Here is a 19,254-nt window from a genome sequence, read left to right as displayed (position 1 = left end):
GGATTGAGTATGTTTGAACAGTTTTAAGGATTGTGTGAAATGTATGTTTGTATGCTTGTATATTCGCAATATGTGTGTATTAATGCTGAATTATTTTAATAATAAAAACTTTTTTAAAAAATAAAATCCTTAGCCACCTTTCATTACTGTAAGTTTACAAAGACTTTGCAACACACATGTAGACTGCACAGGTGCAAGAAAACACAGATTAACTCATAATCAATCTGAGTCTGAATTATGGCAGTCGTAAGTTTGTTGGGTCAATGTTTGTTGGGTCAATGTCAGGGTTTTTACATGCTCCATTCAAATTACGAACTGGCTTATTTTTCAGTGGCATCACTACAAATAAAATAAAATAAAATAAAAACACCACCCATTGCATCTCCGCCGAAAACCACAGCCTTTTGAAGTTGCTTTGGAACATCGCTACAAGAGTTGGTGTAAAAGTTACAGTCGGCCTGCTCCCCACTTTTCCAAAAACAGTATTGCCACATGAAAGCATTAAACGACAGGTGTGTGCATGAACACGCACTCCTGAAACTGCTATGTATTGCCTTGTCTTGTAAGAATGGTGGAAATGGTCTATTTTGTTTTACTCAGATGTGCCTTTTTTCACAGCATGCATTTGTAGAAGAGTTGTGCATTTGTAAAAGAAAAGAAAATGCATCTAAGAACAATTCTGCCTTCTGCAGCTGATCTGGAGGTCCAGCCCCTGACACGGTGGGAGAACCACCTGCTTTGCTGCCTCTGCAATCAACTGCCTGAAAACCCCAAACAAAAGAGGTGGGTGGTTGTGGTTGGGTTGCGGTTCCTTTGTGCTCCTGAGCGCAACTAATATGAGAAAGTGAAACAAATGGAGGACTAGAAAATCCTAGGCAGTATGCCTGGGAGCTGAAAACTGGAGGAAGACACAAATCCCATTTGGGAAAGGTATACCAGGATGAGTGCGTCCTTCACTGAGAATCTACACAGAGAGGGTTGGGCGAATCTGTCCATTTCAGTTTCACTCAGTTTTATCATTTCTCCAATTTTAGATTCATCTCTTTACTTTCAACTTTGGTTGCAATTTTTAAAAAAGAAGTCCTCATGAAAATCCACCAGCATTTTCTGCTAATTTCTTCTAATATACAAATTCAATTCCCGTATGCAATTACCAGGAGGATACTTAAAAATACGGAACAAATGTTCTAGCTTTGCTGGATCAAGCCAGGAACCATCTACAGTAGTTGAAGCATTCTGGGTGATATTCAATTTAAGTTTTACTCAGAGCAGACTTACTGAAATTACGTAATGGACCTAACTTATTCAGGTTCGTTAATTTCATAGTTTGACTATGAGCTGTGTGAAAAGGCACTTTCATTTGTCCATCCCAAATCTTCCAACTTCAATGGATGGCCCTGAGTTCCAGTATTTTGAGAGGGAGAAAAACTTCTTCCTATCTGCTTTCTCAATACTTTGTATAATTTATACACCTCTTTCATGCCTCCCTTTACTCTTCTCTATATTTAGGGACGCAGGTGGTCTAAACCACTGAGCCCCTTGGGCATGCCGATCAGAAGGTTGGAGGTTCAAATCCCTGTGACGGGGTGATCTCCCGTTGCTCTGTCCCAGCTCCTGCCAGCCTAGCAGTTCAAAAGCACACCAGTGCAAGTAGATAAATAGGTACCACTGTGGCAGGAAGGTAAATGACCTTTGCATGCGCTCTGGCTTCCATCACGGTGTCTCGTTGCACCAGAAGTGGTTTAGTCATGCTGGTCACATGACCTGGAAAGCTGTCTGTGGACAAAGGCCGGCTCCCTCCAGACTGAAAGCGAGATGAGTGCCGCAACCCCATAGTTGCTTTTGACTGGACTTAACCATCCAGGGGACCTTTACCTTTACCTTTCCCCCCCTCTATTAAAAAGCCCCAACTATTGTAGCATTGGTTGTATATTCTATTTCAGCCTCCTGGCGGAAGACTGAAACTTCTATAGGGATGGGCCAAGGACTCTGGTCTCTCCTCAGGCCACAACTGGAAGCTCTATGGCCTGTCTGACCCACGTGTGGCTTCCGCACAGAGACATTCACCTACACCCCTCTAACAGGGTACCCTGAATGTGCCACTGGTTTGGCTCTGCTTGAATGCTAGGATTCCACCCAATGTCTTTTACCACCAATGTAAAGGTAAAGGGACCCCTGACCATTAGGTCCAGTTGTGGCCGACTCTGGGGTTGCGGCGCTCATCTCGCTTTATTGACCGAGGGAGCCGGCGTACAGCTTCCAGGTTATGTGGCCAGCATGATTAAGCCGCTTCTGGCAAACCAGAGCAGTGCACGGAAACGCCGTTTACCTTCCCGCCGGAGCGGTACCTATTTATCTACTTGCACTTTGACGTGCTTTCAAACTGCTAGGTTGGCAGGAGCAGGGACCGAGCAACGGGAGCTCACCCCGTTGCGGGGATTCAAACCGCTAGCCTTCTGATCGGCAAGTCCTAGGCTCTGTGGTTTAACCCACAGCGCCACCCGCGTCCATTTACCACCAAACGTTGTGACATTTGCTATGAGGAAGGCAAAACCTCCAGACTGGCCAATCTGTCTGCAGGCAAATTTTTTCCTGGCTCCAAATACGACAACCGTTTAGCAACCATCGCAAGGTCAGATAATACAAAGGAGGAGGAGGAAGAAGAAGAAGGAGGAGGAGGAGGAAACAGTTGAATATGCAACCCTGGAAGAAAATATGGTTAAATTTCATAAGAAGCTAATGAGCTAAAAGGCAATAAAAGGTTAAACTAAACACTTATAGGAGCATGAAGGAAGGTCTGTTCTTCTGCGATGTGCCCAGTGCAGCCAGTTTTTATGCATTGCTGCTGGATAGGAGTGGAAACTTCCAGCCCAGCCCATCTCCAGCATCTTAAGTTTGATATGGGCTCAAATTGAACTAAACCAGACTAATAATAATAATACGGTAATTTATTATTTATACTCCGCCCATCTGACTGGGTTTCCCCAGCCACTCTGGGTGACTTCCAACAAAATATTTAAATACAATTGTCTGTTAAACATTAAAAGCTTCCCTAAACAGGGCTGCCTTCAGATGTCTTCTAAAAGTTCTTCTCTTTGACATCTGACAGGAGGGCGTTCCGCAGGGCAGGTGCCACTACCAAGAAGGCCCTCTGCCTGGTTCCCTGTAACTTGGCTTCTCACAGTGAGGGAACCGCCAGAAGCCCCTTGGCGCTGGACCTCAGTGTCCGAGCAGAACGATGGGGGTGGAGATGCTCCTTCAAACTACTGCATAAGACCTGTCATTTAGCATTAGTTTGTCATTGTTTTAAAATGGATGCTAAATATTATGTTAAAGGTAAAGGTAAAGGTAAAGGGACCCCTGACCATTAGGTCCAGCCGTGACCGAGCTGGGAACGAGCAACGGGAGCTCACCCCGTCGCGGGGATTCGAACCACCGACCTTCTGATCGGCAAGTCCTAGGCTCTGTGGTTTAACCCACAGCACTACCTGCGTCCCTAAATATTATGTTACGTGTTACCAAATAAAGCTGTCTAATAGCAGTTGAATGTGTTTCTTAGATGCACAGTCAAATTTTTATTAATTAATAGCAATCTATCCTGGACATAATTTAGTCTTGAGTGCAAAGAGTTTTAGTCCTTCACAGCGAGATGTTTAATAGTCCTCAGGGCGTTTGGTTTTTGTAATGTAGATTAGAAGAGGCAGTAAAAGAAAGACAGGAAGTTTTTAGAACAACAGGAAACCTCAGTCACATTTAGGGGGTCTAACGAACCCACCAGCATAGAGAAATGCAGCCAAGCTCTATCTCACGGTACCCAGGTGTTGCTATGTTGGATGTCAGGCCTTACCACAAGCTTTGCAAACTGAGCTGACACAAAAAACCAGCACTTACACATTGGTTATGAACAAGAATGTCTCAAACTAGAAAAAAGCAACAAGGGATCCTGTGTTAAAGCTAAAGGCTAAATATGATTTATGGACCATGGACACAGAGGGCAATGGTTTATTATTTTATGATGCTTACTATACCATCTAAATATGTTTCAGCAACCATGAGCATATATATCACATCACCACCATGACAATATCCTGCTTCCCTCTCTCTGTTCCCTTTTGTATCATGTCTTTTTAGATTGTAAAACTGTGGACAGGGATCGTCTTGTTTTTATTGATAATTAAGACATGCCGGGAGTCTTTTTGGCTGAAGACAGAGTAGGGTACAGATGCCTTGATTTAACACTTAAATGAATAACTGTAGGAAAAACAGGGACACGGGTGGTGCTGTGGGTTAAACCACAGAGCCTAGGACTTGCCGATCAGAAGGTCGGTGGTTTGAATCCCTGCGACAGGATGAGCTCCCGTTGCTCAGTCCCTGCTCCTGCCAACCCAGCAGTTCGAAAGCACGTCAAAGTGCAAGTAGATAAATAGGTACTGCTCCGGCGGGAAGGTAAACAGCGTCTCTGTGCGCTGCTCTGGTTCGCCAGAAGCGGCTTAGTCATGCTGGCCACATGACCTGGAAGCTGTACGCCGGCTCCCTCGGCCAGTAAAGCGAGATGAGCGCCGCAACCCCAGAGTCGGTCACAACTGGACCTAATGGTCAGGGGTCCCTTTACGTTTACCTATAGGAAAAACAACAGCTCACATTTTCACAATAGGAGAAAGCAGGCAGCAGGATCATGCACGGCTTATTGGCTTATTCGAAGCAATAACTGTGTATATAGGCAGTGAATGTGATGTCAGTCACAGAAAAAGAGAGCACAAAAAGCTGGATGTGCTGTTAGTACAACATCTGAACTAGCAGGGTCTAGATTAGCATGACTCTGCCTGCCTCCAGACGGTCTCCCTAGCCGCTTTACTCTGTGCCCCTCTCTTTGTAGCTAGCATATCTTCTATACAGTGGTACCTCGGGTTAAGTACTTAATTTATTCCGGAGGTCCGTTCTTAACCTGAAACTGTTCTTAACCGGAAGCACCACTTTAGCTAATGGGGCCTCCCACTGCCGCCGTGCCACCGGAGCATGATTTTTGTTCTCATCCTGAAGCAAAGTTCTTAACCTGAGGTACTATTTCTGGGTTAGCGGAGTCTGTAACCTGAAGCGTCTGTAACCTGAAGCATCTGTAACCCGAGGTACCACTGTATATAGAATCTTCCATTATATGCAGCATCCGCAATTCAATGCAGCTGGTTTGATGAAAGATACACGCCATGACGCATCCCTTCCCATGTGCCTGGAGTTGGGCATGGAGAAGGGAATTCTCACGGGACTCAATGGAGCCTTTCAATGTGCCCTGTCTTAGCTGGGTGCAGACAGGTGCTAGTAACGCATGATGTGCGTCTGATCTTTACTGATAGCAGGCGGTCTGTCAATATTCCTGGCAAAGAGGCCACTCGTTTTCAGAGCACAAGCTGGCTAGAGGGGAGGTGTGTTTACACACACACAAAATAAATTGCTTCTCTTTAGTGAAACCAGGACTCTTGTGATTCAGAATACTTCCCTTTTTTCCTTTCTGGTGTTCAAAAGAAAACCCTTGCAGAAATTGATTCCGCAATCCTTTGCATCTTTGAGATTGTAACTATCTGTTTGGGAATAAATAAAATAAACAAAATAAGGGCCATAATGAACGTGACATGTGAGACCTGCAGTGGATATTTTGCTTTTTAAAAAGCCCAAACCAAAAACCCTGAACATGTAAAGCAGGGAGAGGAGGGAAGGCTCTCGACTTTTCATGAAAACAGCAACTTGTGCAAGAGGGTGCTTAATATGATGCCTGCACCTTTTTTCCCTTTTTTATTTTGAGCCCATCATTCCTTCAAGCTACTGTGTGCCCTGCAGCAGGAAAAAAAGAAATTGTTATTTAGGGGATTTGAATTTAATTCTAAATTATATACCAGAAACGTGGGAGATTACAAGGGGTCAAAAAAGTGGATGTACCGTGCCATAAAAAAATATGTACCGTGCCATATTAGAAGCAAAAAAATTTGTTCTGATGAATTGAAAGGGCCGCAAAAAGATTCCACTGAGCACATGGATTGACAATATGGACAGACTAGCCACATACGAACGAATTGCATGTCGACACAAATTAAGAATGGATAAATATGAAGAAATCTGGAAGGAATATTTAAGCGATAAGGCGGACGGTGGTGGGAAGTAGAGGGATGAGAGGTGGGGAAATATTGTTAAAAAGGTGTAGTCATAGGTATATCAGTACTCAAATCTGTAATGTTAAATTGTATTATTAGTGTTATTGCGGTTTTTGTTGTATGTGTTTTTTGTGGTTGTTGTTATTATTGAAAAAAATGATTAAATAAATTAAAAAAAGACCCCACACATCACACTCAGGTACCACAATGGGGCCTGTATTTTTCCACTACCCAATTCATAGCACTGGGTGGAGGTGGTGAATCTAGAAAATGGCATGGACCTAGCGTGGGAAAGGTTATCCTTGCTCTCTGATAACAACGTGTGGGATCCTACCCCCACCCCCACATGGCTGCTTTAACTCCCCTCCTCCAAAGTCAAAGATGGATCTCCTGCATCTCTTATGGACCCAAAGTCCCGTTGAACTCTGCAAGATTCAATTTTGAGTAAACATGCACAGGATTGAGGGTAAAAAAAAAAAAGTTTACTGCCATCTGTGGGCATGAAGCAGTAGTGCGCAGGGACATAAATCACATGTAAGGGGTTCTCAATGTGCTGCCCATTTTGTAGAGGATTATCGTGGATCTTGAAGAGGACAGTGCCTCTCTCTCACCCCTGGTCATAGTGTTGTAAAGGGCAGTCCATAGCTTATTTTGCAGTGCAAGGTCATAGAAACTTCAGTTTCTTCTTTATTATTGTTGTTGTTGTTTAGTTGTTTAGTCGTGTCCGACTCTTCGTGACCCCATCAATCTCATGCTGGTAGCTTCCAGAACACTATCCAACCATCTCGTCCTCTGTTGTCCCCTTCTCCTTGTGCCCTCCATCTTTCCCAACATCAAGGTCTTTTCTAGGGAGTCTTCTCTTCTCATGAGGTGGCCAAAGTATTGGAGCCTCAGCTTCAGGATCTGTCCTTCCAGTGAGCATTCAGGGCTGATTTCCTTCAGAATGGGTAGGTTTGATCTTCTTGCAGTCCATAGGACTCTCAAGAGTCTCCTCCAGCATTATATTTATTTATTTATTTATTTATATTATTATTATTATTATTATTATTATTATTATTATTATTATATTAATTATCATCATCATCATCATCATCATCATCATCATCTTATTTATGATTTTCAGTTTTATACATTTCAATAATTTTACAATCATTTTAACATTTCAAAACTTGACTTCCTTCCCCCTCTTTCTGCGGTTCCTTAAATTAATTTTTTATATTTTCTGCATATTCCAAATTAACTTAATTTACTCATTTATTCATCTACTTTAAATATATACTCTTATAAAACTGCAGGTTATTACAATAATCCTGCCAATGTCCTTATCTGTTTACAGTTTATTTGTAAATATTCAATAAACCATTTCCATTCTTTTATCTTGATTTCTTATTTTTCCGGTAAGTTTCACCATTTCTGCATGTTCCATAAGTTTTTGTATCCATTCTTCCTTTGCTGGGACTTTTTCTTCTTTCCATTTTTGGACAAGTAATGCCTAGAAATTTCAGTTTCTTGTTGAGGTTGCTCATTCTGCTGTTTTGAGCTTTCCTGGGAAAGAGGAACTGGGAGCTAACCATCGCCTTCGGGTGCATCTGGGGCATTGATAGTGATGTAAAAATTGGGGTTTGGCTTTTGCTGCCCAACTCCCCATGGGACTCTTGAGTCCCCTAAGTCCATGACAGGTCAGAGAAAAATGGATGGAGGAAGGTTCCAGTGGAAAGCAAGGCAGATCTTTATTTTTCTGTTGCAACAGAATTCCTGCCCCTCCTTACAAGGAGCGAGAGACCCTGAACCAAAGTGTGCAGGAACCTTTAACAATAATTTATAATAATAATAATAATTTATTATTTATACCCCGCCCATCTGGCTGGGCCTCCCCAGCCACTCTGGGCGGCTTTCATAGAAACCAAAAATACAGTAAAATATCACACGTTAAAAACTTCCCTGAACAGGGCTGCCTTAAGATGTCTTCTGAATGTCAGGTAGTTGTTTATCGCTTTGACATCTGCTGGAAGGGCGTTCCACAGGGCGGGCGCCACTACCAAGAAGGCCCTCTGCCTGGTTCCCTGTAGCTTTGCTTCTCGCAATGAGGGAACCTCCAGAAGGCCCTCGGTGCTGGACCTCAGCGTCCGGGCAGAACGATGGGGGTGGAGACGCTCCTTCAGGTATACTGGACCGAGGCCGTTTAGGGCTTTAAAGGTCAGCACCAACCCTTTGAATTGTGCTCAGAAACGTACTGGGAGCCAATGTAGGTCTTTCAAGACCGGTGTTATATGGTCTCGGCGGCCGCCCCCAGTCACCAGTCTAGCTGCCGCATTCTGGATTAGTTGTAGATTCCGAGTCACCTTCAAAGGTAGCCCCACGTAGAGTGCATTGCAGTAGTCCAAGCGGGAGATAACCAGAGCATGCACCACTCTGGCGAGACAGTCCGCAGGCAGATAGGGTCTCAGCCTACGTACCAGATGGAGCTGGTAAACAGCTGCCCTGGACACAGATTTGACCTGTGCCTCCATGGACAGCTGTGAGTCCAAAATGACTCCCAGGCTGCGCCCCTGGTCCTTCAGGGGCACAGTTACCCCATTCAGGACCAGGGAATCCTCCACACCTGCCCGCTTCCTGTCCCCCAAAAACAGTACTTCTGTCTTGTCAGGATTCAACCTCAATCTGTTAGCCGCCATCCATCCATCCATCCTTAAAGACTTCTGGCATTGCTTAACCCCCTTAGCCAAAGACCACCCCAAAATCATCATACATACATCATAGGAGGCAATCTACAGCAGAAATCCTGCCTGCCAGGATACCTGATAATAGTTGCTGATTGCATTACCTGGGCAGCCTAGCCATTCTTTTTTTTTTTAGAACATTTATTAATTTTCCAATAAGAACATCCAATTAACATATCAAATCAAATCCAACAAAAAACTAAAATTAAAAAGTCCAATTGTCTTCCAAATTGTATTCTTAATTTTTATGACTCCCCATGGTCTGAATTCCAAAGCGTTTTCTACATCATAGTCCTGCGTCTTATCATAGATGTTTACATATCATGATTTTATCCTCCACGTTTGTCTCTGGCTCTGTGACCCTCAATCATGTCGGAAGGCGAATGCTTTTTTCCCATGGAGTGCAGATTTGCCAGTGTGTTGTACTCTTTCAACTGTTTTTGTTTTTCAATTGCTTCATCTAATTGCCTCAATTCCAGGCTTCTGTCCAGCTCTTTAAAGATTATTATTTTGGCAACTCCCAAATCGTTAGTCTTTCCCATCCAGCTGTTATCAGAGAAACAGAAGAAAACCTTCTTCAAAGCTTGTTGATTTATTCTTAAGCAAACTGCTTGTTGTGTAGCCATATATCAGAGATGATGATCAATTAGTCTTTGGAATCCACCAAGTCCCCCCTCCGGGCCCTGTAGGGGAGCTGCCAGACATCCATTTAGCCTTTTCTCTCGCTCATAATGAAAAAATTCTTTTTGCAAGCAGTTGCATATTTAATATTGTCTCCAATCTTTATAACCAGCCATCGGTTAGCTCCTGTTTCTCTTAATCAGGGAGGTATTTCAGATATTCCGTAACTGCGTAGTGGGTAGGTGTCATTTGTTCTTTGTTTTCGTCTTTAACAGGCATTTCAAATCTTAAAAGAAAAGCGGCTGCGAATAAGTCCCAATTATATATAAAAGTCCATCTGGGCTCACTTTTTAAAAAGCAATTTGGGTTCTTAATGAGGCTTGGCATGCAAAACCAATTGTTAATGTTAGAAGAAGAAAAAAAACATACAAAGCCCCTCCGGATTCCAAACATCAAGATGTGGATCTCTTTGAAGTTCGATCTTTTACACCAAAGACTGTACAACATGTAGGTTTTTTTCCAGCTTCGTCAGTTCAGAGCGTGTCTGTTTGTTTTTCAAATCTTTATATTTTCCCAAACAGATGCGTCCGGCTATGGGGTGGCATCGCAGGAGTGTCAGTCGTCCCTTGCTCTGTGACCCAGTGCCCCTGCCGTCTGCCACATTGGCAATCTGGGGCAAACTGCAGGTCGTCGAGACAGTCCTCCCCTGCCCTGGGGCCTTGCTGTGTTGCTCCAAAGAAACTTGAAGGCTGTATTAAAAAAGGTAAAGGCAAAGGACCCCTGGACGGTTAAGTCCAGTCAAAGGCGACTAAGGGGTTGCAGCGCTCATCTCGCTTTCAGGCTGATGGAGCCGGCGTTCATCCACAGACAGCTTTCCAAGTCATGTGGCCAGCATGACTAAACCACTTCTGGCTCAACAGGACACCGTGATGGAAACCAGAGTGCACAGAAATGCCATTTACCTTCCTGCCGCAGCGGTACCTATTTATCTACTTGCACTGGCATGCTTTCGAACTGCTAGGTTGGCAGGAGCTGGGAGAGAGCAACAGGAGCTCATCCCATCACAGGGATTCGAACCGCCGACCTTCCAATCAGGAAGCCCAAGAGGCTCATCGGTTTAGACCACAGCACCACAGTTCAGTCTTCTTCAGACCTTGGCAGCCTGTGGGGCAACACAGAAGCCTTGCACTCTGTTGCTCCAATGAAAGTGGTTGGTGTTCTGAATGTTCGTTCCTTAGCGTCTCCTGCTCTGACCTGGAATCTGCAACACAAGGTGGACCAGGCTTCAAAAACCTGCACTGTGATTCGTTGCCTGGTGCAAAGCAGCCAATCGTGCACAAGGTGGGTGTCGCCAGGGGGCTGGCTGAACTGTATATAGACCAGACCCTTTCTCCTGTTTCCGCAGTCTGCTCCAGAGGCCTCCATAAAGCCTTGAAGCTCAATCAGTGCCAGGGCTGTCTTTAGCATATGCGCCTCCGGGGTGCAGAGATCTGCCAGTGCCCCCAAATTTAGCGTAGTTGAGTCTGACAAGCACCGCCATGGATCACCATCTGAGGGGGGAAGCCAGCAGAGGCTGGCTTTGCTCAGCAACGCACCATCGAGGACTGCCAAGAGAAAACACTTGAAAACCAGCCGACTCCACGCATGCTAGGAGTGCAATGCGCTGGTTTTGATTTTGTTAGCGTCCCCTCCCCCTGGAGATCTGAGCCTACACCGTTCCATTGCTGCGCTCGGAAGGCCCACTGATTATCCCCGAGGAAGAAGAGACCTGTGTGTTATGTACTGAAGTTCTCACCCTGGGCCAGCAGGGGGATACTTTTCACTCAGGTCCACATATGCAAATAAGGGATCAAAAGTGGCATTCAGTGATTGGATAGCTACAGAAAATGGTTACTGTTGCATTCTAGTGGAGCTCTATATAAGCAGGCTGGCTGAACCCTTCAGTTCAGTTCTGTTCTGGCCTGTGAATAAACAAGAGCTTTTTGAAGAATCGCTGTGTCATCTGATATGTTCACCCACAACTTAACACTGTGGGTGAGGGGAGCCAAGCTGGGCCCCTTTACGGCTGGAGGCGACACCATGAAGCTGGAGATCTTCGCCTCTTACGAGGACAAGCTCAGTAGTGATCAGGAAAGCAGCAGTGTGTCATCGCTGCTGCCTGGCGACAGTGAGCTGGGCTTCAACAGAGATTGCGCCGCCCTCAGTCTGGCCTCCCTACTTGTACATCATGCTGATCACCATGGCAATCCGGGACTCCGCCGGGGGGCACCTGACTGGCTGAAATCAACAACTACCTGATGGGCTGCTTCCCCTTCTTCTGCGGCACCTACACAGGCTGGCGCAACTCCAACTCCGTTGCTCAGTCCCTGCTCCTGCCAACCTAGCAGTTCAAAAGCACGTCAAAGTGCAAGTAGATAAATAGGCACCACTCTGCCTGGAAGGTAAACAGCGTTTCCGTGCACTGCTCTGGTTCACTAGAAGCAGCTTAGTCATGCTGGCCACATGACCCGAAAGCTGTACGCTGGCTCCCTCGGCCAATAAAGCGAGATGAGCGCCGCAACCCCAGAGTTGGTCACGACTGGACCTAATGGTCAGGGGTCCCTTTACCTTTACCTGGCTTTTGCTCTGACATGGATGTGAGAGGCAGGGAGACGCTGGGTGCAAAAGCACTTCACCTCTCTGTAACCCTCCAATGCCGCCGTTAAGAGCAGCGGATCTTCTGCTCATTAAGAGATTAATTAGGATTAATGGACAGACACATGCTGTTAATGATGGGACAAGATTAAGGACTGCCAAATCAAAACAGCTACAAGGTTGTACAGATTTATATTGGAAAGATGACTTCATTCAAGTAACAAGATGGTATGTGTTGGGGGGGGGAGCCAATCACTTCATTATAAACCCTCAAGAATGCCAAAAACTTTGTTCTTTAAAGCAAGTGAAGAAGAAAGGAGATGGGAGTACAGATATTGATTATAATGAGAAACTGGACTGTGTGAGGAAAATATTGTTTGTAATAATTATAGAAATGACTTGGAGCCTCTGGGGAGTTAATTTATCACTTGCCCCTTGATTGAGGGGAGGAGGGACTGAACTTCGAAGACATGCCATGACTCTGGCAGGACACCAGATCATTCTTCTATAGATAATTATAATTGCTTTGATGGGACGTGGAGGGGAGAATTTGGAGGCCTGCCAGGGCTATGGCAGGTCATTGGGTGAGTCCCTGCCTGAAATCAAAAGTGGAATTTTACAGCTGCAATCAGAAGAGTTGAGAACAAAGACAGAGATTTCTCCAGAGTAACTTCAAGTCAATAAAGCTGTAAGGCACAAAAGGATCAGGAATAACTAATATGAACATAATATTTGATAAAGAATTAGAGGAACAATTGATGGAAATTAAAACCTCACACAGGAAGAAGAAAGGAGAACTTCACTTGCGAATTTACAAATGATTATATGTGTTAATGCGAATTGAAGTTAATTATTGTAGCTGTGGTATAAGGTATGTGGCAATGACAAACCTAGACAGCATCTTAAAAAGCAGAGACATCACCTTGTCAACAAAGGTCCGTATAGTAAAAGCTATGGTTTTCCCAGTAGTGATGTATAGAAGTGAGATCTGGACCATCAAGAAGGCTGATGCTTTTGAATTATGGTGCTGGAGGAGACTCTTGAGAGTCCCATGGACTGCAAGAAGATCAGACCTCTCCATTCTTAAGGAAATCAGCCCTGAGTGCTCACTGGAAGGACAGATCGTGAAGCTGAGGCTCCAATACTTTGGCCACCTCATGAGAAGAGAAGACTCCCAGGAAAAGACCCTGATGTTGGGAAAGATGGAGGGCACAAGGAGAAGGGGACGACAGAGGACGAGATGGTTGGACAGTGTTCTCAGGGCTACCAGCATGAGTTTGACCAGACTGCAGGAGGCAGTGGAGGACAGGAGTGCCTGGCGTGCTCTGGTCCATGGGGTCACAAAGAGTCGGACGCGACTAAACGACTAAACAACAACAACATAAGGTATGTGAGGCTATATGTGGGGCTGTTGAAGAGGATGCGCCTGTGGTGCAGGATATTGTGTCTCTGGGAAATTCCATAGGCTTGGAAGTGAGTGGTGATGATGTGAAGGAGTTAGTGGAGGATCACAGAAGAACTTCAAAACATTCTGATGGAGCAGCAACAGGTGGCAACTGAGGAAATATCTTCAGAGGACGAGAGGAGCAGAGAGAGTGTATCTACTGTAGTGATCAAAGAAATGCTTGCAAAATGGGCCGAAGTACAAACTTTTGTTGAAAAATATCACCCCGATAAAGCTGCTGTAAGTCATGCCACTAACACTTTCAATGATAACGCTATGTCTCACTTCAGACAAATTTTAAAACATTGGCAAAAACAATTCTCAGTTGAAAAAACTTCGGTGAGGAAAAGATCAAGTGAATCTGAACCAGGTGTCAGTGGTGTAAAAAAAAAAAGCAAGAGAAGGAATGGCAGGAGAGGAGTCACCGATTGAGATTTTGGAAGAGGACCCTGACCCCCCATCCAAACAATGACTATCATCAGTGCAGGTAAGAAAAAGGCACATTTTCAATTTTTTAAAACAACAAAAATACTGTTTTATTGATTTTACAGTACACTACATTGTTCATTGCTTTCATTTTATGGCTCAATGGTCTCGTTAGATGCTACAATTCATGTTAAATTTCTGTTTTAAGGGTTGTTTTTAATAGTCTGGAACAGATTAATCCATTTTACATTACTTTCTATGGGAAAGTGCACCTTGGTTTTGGAACGCTTTGGTTTTGGAATGTGCTTCTGGAACGGATTAAGTTTGAGAACCAAAGTACCACTGCGAGTTTCTTGGCTTACCTATCTTGGGTTACTTGGACTGACCCCGGACTGCGTTTCCTGATCTTTGGACTTGGGACTTCGTTGTGTGGATTGGCTTCTGGACTTGGAGATTTGTCTTGGCACACTATCTACCAGGTAGGCCAGCGGAGCAGGGCAGAAGTGTGTGGCATCCTAGTTCAGGGCAAAGAAATGCAGGAAAGTGACTTGCACCTCTCTTCCAGCAACATCTGACCAGCCTGTTGCACACCATCCTTGGTATGGAGGAATACAAGGCAGATGTGCGCCATCACTTCCCACAGCTGCTGTTAGCTCTCCTGGAGACGATTTCCAACTTCCTCTACGACCAGGAATTCCTCAAGTGAGTAGTGTGTCACAAAGGGGCCAATGGAATCTTTTCTCCTTCGACCTCTGGGGGTTTCCATTTCAGCCTGGTTTTCCAAAGGAGACTGTCCGTCAGGTGGCTACTAGGGAGCAAGGATGGGGACGGAATTTGATCCTGTTTGCATGTCAAGGCAGATCTGCATGATTCACCATTTCTGGAAAAGTTACCGTATTTTTTGCTCTATAAGACGCACCTTTTCCCTCCTAAAAAGTAAGGGAAAATGTGTGTGCATATTATGGAGCGAATGCAGGCTGCGCGGCTAAGCCCAAAACTAGAACAGCGAGACGGAGTGCTGCGCAGTGCTCCCTCTAGCTATTCTGGCTTTTGGATAGCCCCCGCGAAGCCTCCGTAGGGCAGCGGGACGAAGGCTCCTCGCTGCCCTGCGGAGGCTTCGTGCGGCTCTTGTGGGAAGTGGGGGGAAGGGACAGAGCGTGTGCTCTGTTCCTTCCCCCACCTCCCAGAAGAGCCCCCAAGATCCACCCTCCCTTTAAAGAGTGCACAGTTCTTGCGGGAGATGGGGGAAGGTACAGAGGGCAGCTTACCCGTGTGCAGCCTCTTCCAGGCAGGGGGAGCCTTCATCCCGCTGCCCGGGAGAGGCTTCAGTGGCTATCCCAGAAGCCACAACAGCAAGAGGCTATCCCAGAAGCCAGATCCCTCTTGCTGTTCTGGCTTCTGGGATTCAGAATTCCCCCCCCCTTGTTTCCTCCCCCCCAGATTCGGTGTGTCGTATTGTCTGGTGCGTCTTATAGAGCGAAAAATATGGTAACTTCTGGGGTAGCCTCGTAAATGTGGTTTTCCAGTTTGGTTCTTGGTTCTCTGGCTTACAATAATCAAATACCAAGCAGTACAGAAAACAAGGATCTTTTGATGCTACCCTGCTCAGAGCAGCTGTTGGGTCCCCCCCCCAAAAAAGATCCCTGAAACCTGTGGCAATGACCTTCTGGGTAATACTGGCCTTGCTTTGGTTACAGAGGGGCTAAGGAGCTTCTCCATCTCCTTCTCGGCACCACTGGAGAGCAACCAGAGATGGCCACCGTAGACCAGCTTTCAGATGGAGACCTTCAGCCAGGGGATGTCTGCCATGGTGAAGTAAGAGGAAGAACACTGTGAGCTCCCAATGGTATGGCAAACGGAGCTCAAGGCACGGGGTAGGACTGCGCCTCTGTTTGCTTTCTGTGGTGTCTTCCCCTTCCTTGGCAAGATCTGGTTCTCCATTTCGGAGCTCTTGGAAAGCAATGCTGTCTATGAATCCCTCCCATGGTGGAAAACATCAGCACTGCTCTCAACAACAAAGATGTTGCCAGAATGCCACAAGAAGCAGCAGCCAACTGCAGCGAGGTGAGGGGGACTGGCGCGGGAGGAAATGGGTGGAGCAAGGAGACCCCGGCTTGATTTCTGCCAAGTGTTTGCCTTTGTGTCCACCCCAGAGGGAAGTGTCCTCCCACTAACAGCAAAGAGTCCCCCAAAGCCAAATTCTGCATCTCTTCTGCCACAGGTTTCCAGATTGCAATCCTGCTTACTATAAGACTTGATTCCTACACATGTGAAAATCTCAGACGAGGCTATGCCTTGACAGAAGCCTGGGTAATGTATGCCTGTGAACTCCGCTTTTGTGGGTTCCCAGCGACCAATGTTGTCCTCACCTAGTGAAGCTGTATGAAACATCACAATTCATTTGTTTTAGCATTTTATCCTCTGTATGTTTTTAAGTAGGGACGTGGGTGGCGCTGTGGGTTAAACCACAGAGCCTAGGACTTGCTGATCAGAAGGACAGCAGTTCGAATCCCCGCGATGGGGTGAGCTCCCGTCCTCGGTCCCTGCTCCTGCCAACATAGCAGTTCGAAAGCACATCAAAGTGCAAATAGATGAATAGGTACTGCTCTGGTGGGAAGGTAAACGGTGTTTCCGTGCACTACTCTGGTTTGCCAGAAGCAGCTTAGTCATGCTGGCCACATGACCCGGAAGCTGTACGCTGGCTCCCTCGGCCAATAAAGCGAGATGAGTGCTGCAACCCCAGAGTTGGCCACGACTGGACCTAATGGTCAGGGGTCCCTTTACCTTTACGCTCCTAACAAAATCTCCTTTCTGTCTTTCCTGCATGAAACGATGAAACCACAATAAAAAATGGCAGCCTATCAGCTGGAGCCTGAGAGGCAGCCTCCGAAAACAGGAAGACACAAGGAGAATGTCATCTGCTGGGAAAGGAGCCTCACTGACGACGACACCCGCAATATCGACCCACAACATCCCAGTGACTTTGAGGACTGGGAACTTTTAACTAAAACAGCCAGATGAAAATGCGAGCAGGGCTTGAAATAAGAGCAACACTGTTTAATTATTAAGATAAGTTAAAATGGATGTGTTGAATAGCATAGGAGAAATATGCAGCATTCAAGGGTAAACAATACTTTATAAATTTAAGAATATTTGGGAGTATATTATATTGCATTTTTGCATATTATTTTCTTTTTTTTATATGCATCTTTGTTCTCCCCCCTCCACTTCCCCTCCCCCTTTGCATCACTTTATTTCTTTATAATTGCAATTATTTTGATAAATATATATATTTTTAAAGAGGGTAAATATGGAAACCATAGGAGGGGAGGCCAGGAAGTCAACAGATACAGTAACATGGTTTATGTTACAATTTGTAATTTTTGTGTGAAAAATAAATAAGGTTTTTTTTTTTTAAAAAAAGAAAAATTAGACCCAAAGTTTTGACTTGGCCATCCCGCGGAATCTAATGGGGAAGAAAGGTTGGTTGGAGGATAAATGCAGTGAAAGTTTCTATCCTAGTATCTAGGTGCAAACAAAGCCTAATACAGTAGTACCTCGGAGTTAAGTACTTAATTCGTTCCGGAGGTACGTACTTAACCTAAAACTGTTCTTAACCTGAAGCACCACTTTAGCTAATGGTGCCTACTGCTGCTGCCTCCTGCTGCCGCCGGAGCACGATTTCTGTTCTTATCCTGAAGCAAAGTTCTTAACTTGAAGCACTATTTCTGGGTTAGCGGAGTCTGTAACCTGAAGCGTATGTAACCTGAAGCGTATGTAACCCGAGGTACCACTGTATCCTGAAGACACCACAGTCTTCATTCCAAGGAAACTGAACCCGGGGTAAGCACAGGCACCCATAGAGTTTGGGATGTTCACAAGAGTCCTTTTTCACCATACTGCCCCACTTCCTCGTGTGAAGAACAGCAGATGCAGTTTCTCTCCAAATGGATCTTGCCTGCAACTTCTTATTGTGGGGTCTCAGGAAAAGCCGCAGAGGCCTGTTCTTCTCCGGTTTTTTTGGCTAGCCTTGATGCCATTTTGCTTCTGTACAAAAAACTGCCACAAATATGTGAAGACCAGATAACGTTGCTAGGCGATTTTCAAGGAAACCTCCCTCTGCCAGGCAACACTCCCCTTCAAGGTCTCCAGGCAGGGTGTCCTGTTTTGATCAGTGCAAGGAACCTTGAAAGGGGGAAAGGGAGGGGGGGTGGCTATAAAAAGTATGAAAAAAGCCCGCTCTGTTTTACTCGGTTGAATAAACAAGTGATTATGGGAATCTCCTCTGTCTACAGCATTTATTGGCTTTTCAGTGACCAAGGTAGCTTGGGCCAGATTAGCGGACCCCAACACTATGGGCAAGACAAGATCCCGGGTATTGGGACTCATGAGCCAATGTAAATTATAAGAGAGTGGTCTCTGCCAAAGCATCCCATTTCCCATTCTCTTCACACTGGGAAGGTGGATCAAAAAGGTTGGATCACCCTGTCAGTTTGCATTTCTTAGTGCAGAATGTATTGATCTGATGTGTAGAGATCTTTCCTATTCTAATTAATTCAAGAGGGTTCTGAGAGCTTCTCTGTGTTAAGGGAAAAAAGTCTGGGGTGAGAGACTACTCAACAGCCCAGCTCGTCGGGATGGAAATCCCCTGCAGGTCTATGTGGTCAGTAAAAGAAGGAAGTTCCAGCCAAGTGATTTGGAGCAAAACAGCGGTCAGTAGACCATGATCTTTACTGTTGTGCAACAGGTCCCCACAGGAGTAAGAACCCCAAGCTTGGGGTGACATATTCTTTTAAAACTTCCCTCTTTCCCCCAGAATACGCTTCAAGCAGCATCATTGATACATCATCACTACATCACTAGCATGTCACAAATGGGAGGGGTATACAAGGGTTAAGGAGGGACGCGGGTGGCACTGTGGGTTAAAGCACAGAGCCTAGGACTTGCCAATCAGAAGATCGGCGGTTCAAATCTCTGCGACAGGGTACGCTCCCGTTGCTTGGTCCCTGCTCCTGCCAACCTAGCAGTTCGAAAGCACATCAAAGTGCAAGTAGATAAATAGGTACCGCTCCGGCGGGAAGGTAAACGGCGTTTCCGTGTGCTGCTGTGGTTCGCCAGAAGCAGCTTAGTCATGCTGGCCACATGACCTGGAAACTGTACGTTGGCTCCCTCGGCCAGTAAAGCGAGATGAGCGCCACAACTCCAGAGTCGTCCGCGACAGGGGTCCCTTTACCTTTATAGAAGGATTACACAAGTTCAGCATTAG

At 45.5% G+C, this 19,254-nt stretch overlaps 1 long non-coding RNA gene across 8 annotated transcripts; it reads left to right on the top strand.

Moving 5' to 3' along the window:
- The first annotated feature begins 688 nt into the window (after positions 1-688).
- Positions 689-17,398, top strand: LOC308571375. Of its 8 annotated transcripts, none has more exons than XR_014001339.1 (3): positions 689-783; positions 14,554-14,690; positions 15,686-17,398. It is a non-coding gene; the product is annotated as an uncharacterized lncRNA (long non-coding RNA). The 8 variants fall into 8 exon arrangements; XR_014001340.1 differs by lacking the exon at positions 689-783 and adding an exon at positions 11,968-14,049 and having other exon boundaries at positions 14,197-14,690; XR_014001341.1 differs by lacking the exon at positions 689-783 and adding an exon at positions 12,013-14,049.
- The last annotated feature ends 1,856 nt before the right edge of the window (positions 17,399-19,254 follow it).

Source organism: Podarcis bocagei (assembly GCF_964188305.1).
Source record: "Podarcis bocagei genome assembly, chromosome: 13".
In the NCBI taxonomy this organism is placed as follows: Eukaryota; Metazoa; Chordata; class Lepidosauria; order Squamata; family Lacertidae; genus Podarcis; species Podarcis bocagei.
This window is presented reverse-complemented; position numbering and strand designations above follow the sequence as displayed.